At 45.6% G+C, this 14,564-nt stretch overlaps 1 protein-coding gene and 1 long non-coding RNA gene across 2 annotated transcripts in view; one reads left to right on the top strand and one right to left on the bottom strand.

The window, feature by feature from the left end:
* Baiap2l1 (BAR/IMD domain containing adaptor protein 2 like 1) overlaps nucleotides 1–3,223 on the bottom strand; it is a 90,052-nt gene extending 86,829 nt beyond the window's left edge. Inside the window, 1 exon segment of the mRNA XM_047533012.1 lies at nucleotides 2,903–3,223. The gene's annotated coding sequence lies outside the window, so the exon portion shown is untranslated.
* LOC124970001 (uncharacterized) lies at nucleotides 2,425–10,761 on the top strand. The gene is made up of 3 exons (XR_007106056.1): nucleotides 2,425–2,905; nucleotides 5,041–5,230; nucleotides 10,491–10,761. It is a non-coding gene; the product is annotated as an uncharacterized LOC124970001 (long non-coding RNA).
* Nucleotides 10,762–14,564: the final 3,803 nt, after the last annotated feature.

Raw genomic sequence — 14,564 nt, 5'->3', positions numbered from 1 at the left:
GGGTTGGGAGACAGAGCTGTAACTTTAAAGTTGTTTGAGCAAGCCTCCTTGAGAAGGTGACATTGAGACTTCTGTGTCCCTGTCCTTTCTTGAGTGTCATTTTCCTCCTACACTCACTGTTCAGCAAGATTTGTGTAGGTAGGACATCCCTAGATGACACCACACCTGGCCTCCCTCAGCTTCCTAAGACTTGAACAGTTCTAACTTCTAGGAAGGTTGTGGCTACTATTAATTAAAGGTTTGTTTGAACTTGACTTCTTCCTCTCCCACTAAAACATGTACTCATCAGAAAACCATGCAAAAAGCACAAGCAAGCTTTTGAGGGCAAATTATGGGCATACTATAGACTAAAGGGTGGAAAGGGGAGGGATCTTTGGCCAAACTCTAATTAGCAACAGCAACATTATTTGATATTTGAGATTCATTATCATGTCATTTGTTTATGACGTAGTAAAATGCATGCCCTCCTGGGAGTTAGCATGGATCACCAGTAATAATTTGTCTAAGTACATATTTTAGAAAACTCAGCAAATGTTTAAGTATATATGTAAGGACATTTGATACTGCATATAGAGGATCACACTACTTTATAAACCTCCCTTTTCTCTAAAGAATGTATTCTTTTATTTCAAAGAAATTTGAGTATAAAAAAAAAAATCTCTTTTGCAGGTGGTTTATGCAATCACACCTGGTTAGGCTGTTTCTACTAGTAAAATATTTCAGATTGCTAGGTAACATCACCAATATTGTCAGTAGAATATCACCACACTAAGTTTGCTTTCAGCCTTGATCACTGTGGGTGGGGCCTGGGGAAGAAGAACCCAATGAGGAGGTGGTGAGAGGCTTTCCAGGCTTCCAGTCAGACCTGAGGATGTAAAATTTCACTGTGTGTTTTCATCACAGCCAAACCAAGGGCTTGCGGCCTTTACTTCAACAATTATGTAAACCTGTTTTCTGGTTCTATAAATTCTTCCCCCATCACCTCAACATAAAGCCTGATCCCAAAGCATTAACTAGGAAAAGGTCATCAGATCAATCAATCAACATTTAGTACATTTGGGGTGTGCTTTCAGACACCTGGGAATGGAAAGCAATAAGGTAGTGGTCTCTGATCTTCAGGATATTATAACCTTTCAAAATCTGAAAACGATTTACACTATTTTATGACTACAAATTTGAATAACCAAAACAATGAAATCCACACATTTTTCCTTCTGCCCCAATTCTAGGGGTACATGACCTGCCAAAGTGGTTGACAGCTGTGACTCTGTAATTGGCTTGAATACAACCCCTCGAAGACTTTTGAAATGAATCAGAAGAGGTGAGAGAGCAGAGTTTATGCCAAACATCTGATTGCTTTTCTCAAGTCGATATTCTCATTTCAGACTGTAAAAACAAGCCTACATTGGAGAACTTCAATGTTCGTGTGTTTCTGAACTCCAGTGAATGCTTAAGACTCCACACATAATTTATGTGATCTGCATTTCAGTCACACACAGTTTTTCCTTAACTATAATCAGAGTAACTACAACTCCCCAATCTAAGAATGTTTTATTTATACTCTGTCAGGACGGCACACCTCCTGCCTCACCATCTTTGTGGTCATTTAAATGTTAACAATCTCAATACAAAGACAAGAATTTAACATTCAAATTGCTGGCATTTCTAAAAATTGCCTTCTATTAAGGAAACACACTAGTAGTAGTTAAGAATTTTGGTCATAGTTGCTGATCCCAAAATGCTGTGTCAACAGTCTACTCAGTCTACCTGTAAAGTATAATTTACATGATACAGTATTCATGTATTCAGAAGAAGGGTATTGATAATTTTTTGGACTTCAACGAATAGATTATGAAAATATTTTCATGCTGTTTTTAGATTCTTACCCAGAAAGGTCAACAAACTCCTCTGACTACAGGAACTCACTCAGACCTTGCAAATTCAGAAACTCAATTTTAGGGTTAAAAAACAATCTATTAAATGATCCAACGGTGGGCCTTAACCATGGCTACAAATGAACTTAGAGAACTTTTTAAAGTCTCAAGGGTTCAATGAGCCCAAGCAGAATTAAAACAAAAGTTGTTTTGTATTCTATTAATAGCAGATGATTAAACGCATATCTCATTTCAACTGGAATTCATTTATAAGTACTTAAACTTACTAAACCGGCCACTAATCCCATGTCTGTTTCTGGGAAAATTCTCTCGCATGACATGCCAGTTAAGAGACGGACCCATCCAGCGTCCCTACGGTTATGTGCTGCCAATTTTATGAACACCTCGGTGCTCTGCGGCTCCAAGAACCTCACGACATCATCGATGTAGAAAAGCCAAGCTCAACTTAAAGCTGCGTAGGAAAGGTGCAAGGGGGAGGGCGTTCCAGGACTTCCCGAGAGCAGACTCGCCGCCGAACCAGAAAATTCCCCGAGCCTTCCGCGAGGCTCCGCCGGGGAGCTCGGCTCACCTGGCGACTGCTAATTACGGGGGAGTGTGCCCCCTACATTCCTGGGCGCTTTCTTTTCTCGGAGGAAACTCGAGCCCGTCTCTCCGGCCTCGGACGGCTCCAGCCCAGCCAGGCCAGCGCGGTGGCCGAGCCCAGGCTGGGAGGAGCACGGCGCCCGGGGCCCGCAGGACTCTCCCCGCCTTCCGCAGCTGCCCCGAACACGTCGGCGGCGGAGCGCGTGGCTCGCTGGGCGTCTCCGGCTCCGCGCGGGGGAGGGCTCCCCGCGAAAGTTCCCCTCCTTACCCCGAAGGTGAAAATCGCGACCTTTCCCTAGTGACAATTGCCAGCTGCCGGCGGGGCTCCCCTTCCGGGCCTCGAACCCCGAACTCCGGCTCCTCCAGGGTCCCGGGGCCTCCCGGCCTGGAAACCCGGCCCCCCGAGCCCCGGCTCCCCAGCTTACCCGGTAGGTGTTCTCGGTGAGCCGGTTCACCTCCTCGGGCCCCCGCGACATGGCTGCAGCCGCCGGACCGGAGAGCGCGGGAGGACGCGGCGGGGCCTCGTGGCCACCGGACCCGGGGCGGCGGGAGCACCGGGGCGCGACTGAGGGCCCCTCGAGGGTCGGCTGCCGCCGCAGCCGTCGGCCCAGACGTGCTCGTGCGCGTCCCCACTGAAAAACGTCAAAAGTTGCCTAGCCGCCGCGCGCGAGGAGCGGAGGACAAGCGGCCAGACGCGGCCGGGGCCAGCGGGGCGGGCCGGGTGACCCCACCTGAGACCGCGGAGCGGGCGGGGCCGCGGGGCCGGGTGGGCGGGGCGGCCCCACCTGAGGCGGCTGGAGGGCGTGGCCTAGCGGTCGCTGGGCCAACTAAGGCGAGTAATAGTGGGCGGGGCAGCCCCTGCCGAGGCCGGTGGGGTGGAGGGGAGGAGGCGGGTCGAGGCAGGGTGGGCGTGGCCCAGCCGCCGGATAGGCGGGGCTGAAGCAGGATTGGAGTAGGCGTGGCGGCCCCACCTGAAGCGGGCGGGGCGGCCGCTGCGCGCCCTCTCGCGGCCCTCCCAGAGCTCCTGGCGACCCGGGAACCCGTGAAGAATCCGCTGCAGTGTTGCTCTCGTGCTACGGAACCGGGACCGAGGACAATCAGTCTCTGTGGTCCTAAACCCTTGCGTGCACCACACGGTGCTGGGGCTGGAGGTCCGAGGCCCACGTCTTCCGCGAGCTCTTCCCCTAAGCCTCGCCTTTTGGTAACGCAGGAACGGGGCGTCCGCATCCCCCAAGCGCATTGATTTTCCTGATCGTTGCCTCCCCGCCTACCCTTTCGCTGACCCTAAAGGTTGGAGGGACCCCAGGGCATGACTGACTTAGGTGGAGGGAAGGGGGACTTCCACCTAAGTGGAAGTTTGGGAAACTCCTGGAGTATAAAAAAAATAATAATAAATGCCCAGATCTGGTAGTCGAAATGGCAGTACATTTTTGACCTTTACATTAAGTACGACCTTTAGCTCAATGCTCTGTAAATGTGCTTATCAAAAGATCTTTATAGGATTTAGAAAGCCATGGTGAGCTGAGTTTTTGGGAAGCCTCTCTTCCTTTCATCTCCCAGGTGTGTGACCCATAGGGCTCCCCGTTCTGCCTACTCCTGGGCGGAGCCCTGCCCCTGGGGTGAGGCCGATGTCATCTCTAGGCCTCTCCCAGAGTGTGCAACTAAAGCTGGGGTGACCCAACATGGAGGGTACAGAACAGCCTTCTCATAGCAGGCGCTTCCACCAAGCAAAGACAGGAGATCTTATTCTGATTTTTGAAAACCATATCCCACTGTATAATCGTCACAGATTTTATGCCCTCCGCCCTTTTTTTGGTTAAAAGTGGGGTGTGACCATTATTTGCAGCTTTTTTTTAAAAAAATCGTGCTGGCATTACTTTAAAATAATTACTAAACTATCTTTGGTATAAGATTAGGATGCATGGAATATTCGTGAATATGCTTTAATGTAGTGGCGATAATTATGCAGTGAAATACTGAACTTCTATATAGGTACAATTGCATCATTTATGTCTGTTAGGATATGAGCCTTCTACACTGCTCCTGGGATCTGGGGTGTAGCTTAGTGGGAGAGCACTTGCTTAGCATGCACAAGGTCCTGGGTTCAGCTCCCCAGTACTGGGAATAAAAATCTAAACTGCTCCTGGGATAAAGTTCACTAGGAAATGCTCACAATGAAACCACTGTGTGGTCCAGATGGGAAACACCGAAAGTATGAGATGCCTCTGGACTTAGAACAGACATATCCACTTGGACTCTGGGGCAGTCTTATCAGGTTTTGCAAGCTATAAAACATATCACACTTGGGAACCAAACAGTTACATATTCTTGGATGTTGGGGGAAATACCACATCAGTCCTGGGTTTCAGGCAAAGGCAGCAAACAGCTACCTCCTTCCTTAACAGGTTTCCAGTATTTGGCTAGTAAGTTTTCTAACTGAGTTTCCTTTGCTGTATGTGGGATATGTTCATGACCTTATAATTACCACCATTGTATATTAGGCTCTTAGAGTATGTCTGTTGGTTTTTACTTAAATGTGAAAATCACTGGCTTAACTTTGCAGATCACCTTTTGTCTTACAACTTCCTTCTGTGCCTTCCTGCTGATGAATGAGGTCATTCCACCCTCTGCTGCCAGGCAGTCATCCGAGGAGCTGAAGGGAGAGCAGAGGCTTAACCTTTAACACCCCACAGTCCAGCTGTGTGGGTCAGAGCTGGAGGAGACAGGGGAGGAGACAAGCCACCATAAAAGCAGTGAGTATCTCAGATAGCCCACTTTAATTGCCGAGGTTGGAATTTGATCGAAGGACCAGGTTATTAAGTGTATGCAAATCTTCCAACAGATGTTTGATCATATTTAACTCTCCTTTGTGGAATAATTTCCTATGATCATCCTGCTCCTTCAGAAGTCTTTGAGGATCATCAGTTTTTAATCTGTCCTGGCATATATAGTATATCTCAGCCCTCTATATGTAGATTCTTGGCAATTCTTTATTGAACAACAGCAACAACAAAAATGTGAGTATAAGTGAGTACTGATTATTCGCTCTGCTCCAGGCACTCTGTTGGGGTGCAGAAGGAACCTGGTTTGACTCATCATTTAATGCATGTGCAGAAAGCAAAATTTAGGGAGGATCGAAATGAAAGCTGTAACAGATAAACAGTCAATCCTGCCATATGTAAAAATATCTGTGTGCCCTCTTGGCCATTTGTATTAGTTTCTTCACCTATGTTTGTTGATTGCATGTAAACCTGGAAACCCATAGTCTGAGTTGTTCTTGGACTATATGATGCTCAAAGTGAAGGAAAATGAATCAATAGAAAGGAATGACTCAGGAAAAGGTGGAGAACAGCCACCGTTGTGTCATTTGGCAGCTCAGTATGTACTAAGAAAGCTCTGCATTCCTACTCCTCCCCGCCACCCCCAGGAAGAAGAGCTGGTCTGGCCTCTCTGTATCTCAGCGGAATACTTCCTGAAGGGCAGGCAGCCACCCCCTCCTCTTCTAGCTCCTGCTTTCGTTGAAATAATCTAATATCCTGTTTTATGTTTTAACACAGTTTGCAAGATGCAATTGCAAACAACCAAACCATAACATCTTGATAACCACAGCTGGGTGCAGTGGTGCACGCCTGTAATTCCAGCAACTTGGGAGGCTGAGGCAGGAGGATGGTGAATTCAAAGCAGGCTTCAAAAAGAGAGGTGCTAAGCAACTCAGTGAGACCCTGTTCTAAATAAAATACAAAATAGGGCTGGGAATGTGGCTCAGTGACTGAGTGCTCCTAAATTCAATCCCTGGGACCAAACAAAAACAAAAACAAAAACAAAAACAAAAAAACAAACAAAAACAAACAAGCTCTTGTTTGGGGGTCTGTCTTGCTGACGGGCTGTGTGCCTTCTGTGAGTGCTTGCAGCTATCCCGAGCATCCCATCAGGCTTTGTGACAACAGAAGTTTTTTGTTGAGAACAGTAGTTTGGAGAAAATTCCCATAAAAATGCCAGGAGACAGGAGGGGGCTTAAAGTTTTCTCATTCCTGAAAAGCCATTGACACACCAGGCTTCTGCTACAGAGTTTCTTGCTAGCTGTTTGCTCTGCCTGGAATGTTCTCCACCCTGCCCTCATCCCTCTCGCTCTTTCCTGTTGTTTGGATTCCAGAGAGGCCTTCCCTGACCACTCAACCTGAATAGTATTTTAGGCCCTCCCGATCAGGGCATCCTATTTAATTCTATTAGTGCTTACCACGGGCTGTGGTAGGTTGAGCAATGATTCCCCAAAGATGTCTGGGTCCTAATCCTCAGGATCTGTGAACGTTATTTATCTCACATGGCAAAAGAGACTCTACAAATGTTAAGGATTTTGAAAGAGGTAGATGGTCCTGGATTAGCTGATGGACCTGATAGAGTCACAAAGATCATTCTGAGAAAGACACAGGAAGGGCCAAAGGAGAAGGTGATATAATGGCCAAAGCTAAGGCTGAAGCAATGATCTTTGAAGGTGTGGGTCCCAAACCAAGGAACAAAGGCAGCCACAACTACTAGAAGCTGAAAAAGGCAAGAAAATGAACTCTCACCTGCTCTTATTTTTTCCTTCCTGGTACATAATTTGAAAATAATTAGATTATTATTCTAGCTTCTTTCTGATACAAGTACTTTAAATTATAAATGTTCATCTGAGTACCGTTTCATCCTAGAGATCCTGATATTGTAAGCTTTTATTATCACTTAGTTCAAAGCACTTGTTATTTATTTTTCTTGTGCTTTCTTCCTTGACCTCTGAGATATTTATAAGTGTGCCATTTAATATTGAAATATTGACATGTGGGGGTGAGGTTCTATATATCTTAAGGTGATAGATTTCTTTTTTTTTTTTTTAGGTAGTGGGGATTGAACTCAGGGGTACTCAACCACTTAGCCACATCCCCAGCCTTATTTTGTATTTTAGTTAGAAACAGGGTCTCATTGAATTGCTTAGTGCCTCATTTTTGCTGGCTTTGAACTTGTGATCCTTCTGCCTCAGCCTCCCAAGCCACTGGGATTACAGGCGTGTGCCACCATGCCCAACTTGTAAATGCTTTTTATTTTATATTACATTGGTTACACACTTATCAAAACTGATGAAGTTGCATACTTCAAATATGTGCATTTTATTGTACTTCAGTTTTACCTCAATAAATCTATGGGGAATAAAGAAAAAAGAAAAAGAAAACAGACTCTTCCCTTCTGGAAGGAACCAACCCTGCTGACACATGAATTTCAGTCCTATAAATTCATCTGGAGGTGGGCGGGTGGCACACATGTGTAATTCCTTGGCTTGATAGGAAAATCTCAAGTTCAAAGACAACCTCAGCAATGTGAGGCACTAAACAACACAGTGAGACCCTATCTCTAAATAAAATAACAAAATACGGCTGGGGATGTGGGTCAGTGACCCTGAGTTTAATCCCTGATACCAAAAAGGAAAGAAAAAAAAAAAAAAAAGACTCATCTGGGTATGTATGTGCTGTATTAAGCCACTAAGTTTGTGGTAATTTGTTACAATACAGTCACTTCTCATATCAGTGGCAGATTGGTTGCAGGACTCCTCCTTGATTCCAAAATCCACAGGTGCTCAAGTGCCTTGTATAAAATGGTCATGTTTGCATGTAACCTGTGTGCATCCTCCAGCACATTTACATCATCTCTAGATGACTTATACTTAATAGAATGTAAACAGTGGGCTGAGGATATGTAGCTCAGTTAGTAGAGTGATCTTCGCATGCACAAGACCCTGGGTTCAATCTCCAGCACTGGGGGGTGTGTGGGGGGGGAGCAAGTAGTTTTGCTACATTGATTAGGGAATAATAACAAGAAAAAAAGTCTGTACATGTTCAGTCCTGACACGATTTTTCTGAATATTTTCAATCCACATCTGGTCGACTCCACAATGGGAACCTGCTGATAGGGAGGGTCAACTGTGCACTGGCTCATCTTTTTCTTGTTCTTGCTGTCTTGTCTCTTCCACCTCCACTCCACCATCAGATCACAGTGCCACAAGGGCCAGGATGATTTCTGTCTTGTCCATGGTACCTTGCTCAAGGCCTAGCACATAGTAGGTGCACAAGAACTATTGAAAGAATCCCATCCTGTTCCTTCTGGGTTGTGAATTACTTCACCAGAAATGTTTTGACATTGGTTCCTGCCAGGCACTCCAAAGAGCTCATCATGGGGTGAGGTAAAAATTCAGACTCTGTCCCTGGCCTGTATCACAATCTTAAGTGGGTTAATTTCTCTTAGGATATTATTTTTTCTACTCAAGACCCCAGTTAAGCCCAGCATGGTGGTGCACCCTTGTAATCCCAGTGGTTTGGGAGACTGAGGCAGGAGGATTGATTGTAAGTTCAAAGCCAGCCTCAGCAATTGAGTGAAGCCCTAAGTAACTTAATGAGGACCTGTCTCTAAATAAATTTTAAAAAGGGCTGGGGATGTGGCTCAGTGGTTAAGTGTCCCTAGGTTCAATCCCGGTACCAAAAAAAAAAAAAAAAAAAAAGACCCGAGTTAAGGCAGGCTCCCTTGTCATCCCCCAGCCCATTTAAGAATTTTCTAGTACATGCAGCTTCCAGGGTCCCACCTGAATGAGTCTTAGTGTCTACTTTCCATTTTGCACAGGCCATGGGTCTTCATACAGATGAAGCAGAGGACACAGGAGACGCATGGATTTTGGGGCCCTTTTCTGGCTCTTCTATTCCCACCCCATTCCCAAGCGCTCCGATGTCCTGTTAATGTGCTTGTCTTCCTTCCCTTTGTGTTTTTGTATCTTTTTTTTTCCTTGCAAACTCAGCTATGTATTGAAATATCGTTGATAAATTTTATCTGTCATTTTTAATCTTTGTCACTGGAGGAATTCTAGGCTGTCGCATTGGGCCAGAAACCCGAAAGGACCTTTGTTGATTCCTTTTGAGACTTGTGTGTGGAGTGGCAAGTCCTGGGTAGAAGGCCAAGGGTCAGGTTTCAGTTTATCTCTGTCAGTTTGTGGTATCAGGGAAGGTGTTGTTTTTTTTGGTTTGTTTTTCCTCACTTCTTGGTCTCGAATTTTTTCACCTCTGGAATAGGGATGTTGTTCTTCAAGTTATTTTTAGTCCTAAAGTTCTCTCTCTCCCTCCCTTTTTTAAACTTCTGTGCACAGCTCTGATTGTGAAATCTTTTTCTCTAGGTGCAGGTTGACCTCTGTGAGGGGGGATTATTTGCCCAAGGCCAAGATAACCTGAACATTTTTGACTTTTCCAAGGGCAGAAAGGGAAAGCCACTGGTCTCTTGTCCTGAAAATTCCTCCTTGAGTTGGCCTCCAGGGGATATGGCCTAGCTGGGTGGGTAGAAGTTGATCTTCCTGGCCTCTCCTCATCTGCCTTGTCTGATCCCTGAATTCCTCCCTATCCCCTGCCGCCCACCCCCCACCATGGGAAAACATCAGCAGAGAAAGTTCTAGACTTTCCTTCGCCAGGCAAAGTTGGGTTTTGCATTTACCAAATGCCAAACATGGACTGCTCCTGTGCATTTCCTTTCTGTGGATCTTAAATCCTTGCCTGTGTGCCCAGTATTTTCTTTTGATAAATGCAGTAAGTTCTGGAACAATTTTACCTTCCATTGGGACTTTTTCTGAAATGGAAGACTTGGAAAATGATGCTCTGAAGTACTTTTCCAAAAATCTGTTGAGCCAGACAAAGCTCATTCAATCTCCCTCTCTCTCCCCCAGGTCTCAACGTGACCCAGGTTGACCTTGAACTCCTGGGTTCAATCAATCCTCCTGCCTTACCCTCCTGAGTAGCTGGGCTCAGAGGGGAAAGCCAACACACCTGGCACATGACTTCTTTTATAATTATTTATGCTGCTGTAATCACAGCAGGGAAGCCAGAAGGGAAAGTCTTGCATTACTAAGGAGTTTCCCAAAGAGAACACCAGGAGATGCTAAGGGGGTGGAATATCATGGAACATTCTTTTCACGAGGGCAATTTGTCTTTTAATACTTTAATTCTCTTTCAGTGAGAGCAAAGGTCGGTGACACAGGGATGCCTCTGCTGATTCTTTTTATCTACACCCACCTTATCACACACCCGTATTTATGTTCGGGTACCAGGTGCCATCTCACCATGCCAACTGCTTTCACATTGGACCCAGAGCAACTCAGACCTTCTGTGATCTACCACTCTGAGCATCATAGTGCCTTCTTGCTTTAGATTCCCGTGGATGGACGGAGTGCAATAAAACAAAGAATACTAAAAAGGGATGTATTAGCCTCATGGATTTTGAAATTCAGCAGAAAATGAAACTTTCCATTAGGGCAAATGCATGCAATTATAAATAATTAAGCAAAACCTTGAGTAGCAATTTATGTGTTTCTTTACGAATGTCCCCAACATATTGACATTGACGAAGAAGTGCAAGGATCAAGAATCAATGGAACTCTGCTGAGTATGAACGGCAGACCTCACCAATCAACATCCCATCAGAATCTGAGCATATAAAAGTTTTAGCAGGAGTTTGGCCATGATGTCAGGAAGCACTGTGGGCTCAGAAATAGGAGCCATAAATTTATGGTCCAAAGAGCTCCACTATTTTCGTACTGAGCACTAAGATGCTTTCCATGCATTATTTGTTGTATTTGGAGATGTTTAAAGTCTGTAAATGCTGTAGCATTGAAAAGACCACAGGAGGTATATAAAGGCAGATGTGCAATTCCTTTTTTCTACTATAGGATGGTGAGCTAGGAAAAAAAGGTGATTTTCTGCTCTCTTTGAAGTGAGGAGTGGAAAAATAGACACATCCTGGCCAAAGACTCAGAGTAAACAAAGGTCTGCTTTCCCTAGAAAGCAGATCTGTTCATGCAAGAAGAAGCCACCATCTGCAAGCCCGAAGCAATAAAGAAGGTTAAACATGAACAAGTACAGAGGGACTGAATGGAGAGACATCAGTGACTTCCAGGTTTTGGTGAGCACTGACTGAGCTTTCTGGTTGGCAGTTAAAACCTTCCTAAGTGACAGACAGTTTTCCCTTGGTATCTGTAGGCAATCGGTTCCAGGACCCCCATGGATACCAAAATTCATGGATGCTATAGTTCCAGTTTTATATACCATGGTGTAATATTTACATATAACTTACACACATTCTCCCAATGCTTTAAATCACCTCTAGATAATACAATTTTTTTTTTTTTTTTTTTTTGGCTACTGGGGCTAGAACCCAGGGGTGCTTAACCACTGAACCACATCCAGCCCTTTTAAAATTTTATTTAGAGACAGTGTCTCACTAAGTTGTTTAGGATTTTGAGGGAGGCTGGCTTTGAACTCGTGATCAGCCTCAGCCTCTGGAGCTGCTGGGAATACAATGTAAATTCTAAGTAAATAGTTGTTACTCTGTGTCATTTAAGCAATAATGAGAAAAAAGTCTATACGTGTTCAGAGCAGGTACAATTTTTTTTCCTTTGAATATTTTCAGTTCGTTGTTGGTCAAATCCCATGTTACAAAAGCTGAGGATCCAAAGGGTTGACTATATTGTTCTTAAAATTTGGAAGAATTGGGTTCATGTCAAATTCAACACATATAAACATTATGACCTTTTTTTTGTTGTACTGGGTAGGGATTGAACTCAGGAGGGGTGCTCTACCACTGAGTTACATCCCCAGCCCTTTTTAGTTTTGGTTTTTGAGACAGGGTCTCACTAAGTTGCTTAGGGCCTCACCAGTTGCTGAGTCTGGTCTCAATTTGAGATCCTCTTGCCTCAGCCTCCCAAGGAACTGGGATCAGAGGTGTGTTTCACCGTGCCTGGCTAAACATCATGAATCTTCAAATGAAAAAAAAAAAAAAAAAAAAAAACAACTGCTAAGGAAGAGTTTCTTAAAATTTTCATACATTTAAAATTTTCCTTTTGGGGATGACCCTATTTTGGAATTAAAACAAAAGATCCCTGGACAGCCACATTTGAATATGGTTATTGAGACCAAAGAGGAGAGAGTGTTATTAAAACTGGGACGTCCTGAAAAATCCCCTATTGTCTGAGTTTATATCCTTAGGCCACTCTCCAAAAGTACTCTCATTTCATTTTAATCCAAGAACATCATTTGACACTCACTCTTCCAAGAAACAAATTTCAGATTCATTGTTCAGAGTTGTCAGTTAGGAAGCTCGTAAAGATAAATCATTCATTTTGCTCTGGAGTCAGTCATAGTTGCTGCAAGACTTTCCCACAAAATAGCAACAAGAACAGCAATATTCTCAGAAGCCCCCAGATAGGGAAGCATGCACACATTATTATTAGCTAAGATGAGGACATGTCTCTGGACTCAAATGACTTCCTAATTCTTGGAAGTTGTCCCATAGAGCTGCAACTTTTCTCTGAACACAAAAGGAGATGAGATTTTGAGATGAGATTTTTTGCTCTTGCCACAAAATGTCAAGCTGTGCTCCTGAGGTCTTGGAAAATTTGGATATTTGACACTAAGCTGGTGAAATACTTGCACTCTCCCCAAGCTGGACTCGGGGGGGGGGGTGTCTCTGCGTATTGAGTGGACTTCAGAGTCTAGTATCAATGGATTCTTCCACCATGTGAACATAGCAGCTGGGACCCGGGACAGCTTCCTTCCACAGTGCAGAGTGGCTGTGGGCTGCCAGGACCCCTCCCGTTTGTGGCTAGTGACTTGGTGATAGGGGACCCCTGCTACCCTTCCAGTGAGGGAAGGTCTGAGGAAGATGGTCCGTGTGACAATTTCGGTTTCTCTCTCAGTGAAAATGATTATGAATCTCAGAGCTAGTCACAGCTTGTCCTGGGCCTCTGCTTCCTGGTCACTAGGAGTGGGGGAGGGCGGTGCTGCAGATAACCCTGAGGGAACAGTCAGAGGCTGTGTTTTCCCTTGGGCCACTGTTCATGAGGCTGTCAGGCTCCAGGCCATTAGACATGACTCTATTATCCAGCTCCCCTTGGAATGCACAGGATAAGCTGCTCCCGGGACTGCTGGCTAGGCAGAGGCCCCCTGGGCAGCTGGGGCCACCTGAACAGAGCTAAGCTGGGGCATGGGTCCTGCAGTTGCTACACCTCCTGTCCCCTCCAAGTCCGCCTTTGATCTCCACTGTCAACAGAGATTGCAGCTCACAGGGTTTTTCAGCCAGCTCTTCACCCTGCCTTGCTTGAAGCTCTGAGCCTGGCAGGTCAGGTCACATGTCACTTCCACCCTGCTCACAGGTCCAGCAACTACTGTGCAGATGCAATTCAGGGTGATTTTTTTTTTTTTTTTTTTTTTTTTTTTAGCAGAGTGAACATTCTTGATTTATCTTTCTTGGCCAATCCACTGATCCTGAGCAGTTATGATAGCAGAGAAGGACGAAGTGACCAGCAAGGGCTTCGAGAAACTGTCCCTGGGCCATCAGCGGCTCCCAGGACGCCACTGGGAGCAGGCTGCTTTGGAGGAAGCCTGGGGACAGGCTCCTGGAATGTGAGCTGGCACTTAGAAGACCTGTTCCCTGATAACGTCCTTAGGACCGGCTGGCCGTGCCCACCTCTCCCATGGACTCCCCCTCCTCCTTCTGCCTTTCCGAATCATTGTCCCTGGCCTGATTTTGCTGCCTCTGCTATTGGACAGTTAGCAAACCCTCTGTCATTGACTCGCTGTATGCCCTTGTCCTTGGCAAGACTTTCCTGTGTTTTCTTTCCCCGCCTCATTTGCCAATGGGAATGAGATGCCGTGAGCTTTACCCAAGTGGCAGGGATGAAGGCTGCCATAAGGTGCCCAGCTGGGGCACAGAGACACTCCTTCGTCGGCGCCTCTTAGGTCAGAAGCTATGCCTGAGGCTCCACCCAGCTCCGTTCTCCAAGGACTGGGGCACCTCTGGAGCCACAGTTGGGTGGGTGAAGGCGTGACTCACCTTGACCAGTCACTCACCCTTGAGTCACATCGATCAGGAAGCCCAGGATGGATGTGACATCATCAGCAAATATAGCCAGTCAGGTTTGGGGACAGCTCTGTTTGCCTTGGTGATAAATGTCACTGCCCTGGTTGGGTCTTTGTGTGGAGGGTAAAGGACACCGGCCCACGGGTATTAGTTAACTTTTCATATCTATGTGTC

The sequence above is a fragment of the Sciurus carolinensis genome, chromosome 18, assembly GCF_902686445.1.
Source record: "Sciurus carolinensis chromosome 18, mSciCar1.2, whole genome shotgun sequence".
Lineage (NCBI taxonomy): Eukaryota > Metazoa > Chordata > Mammalia > Rodentia > Sciuridae > Sciurus > Sciurus carolinensis.
The sequence above is the reverse complement of the archived record's forward strand: the minus strand, read 5'-3'. Positions and strand labels throughout refer to the sequence as shown.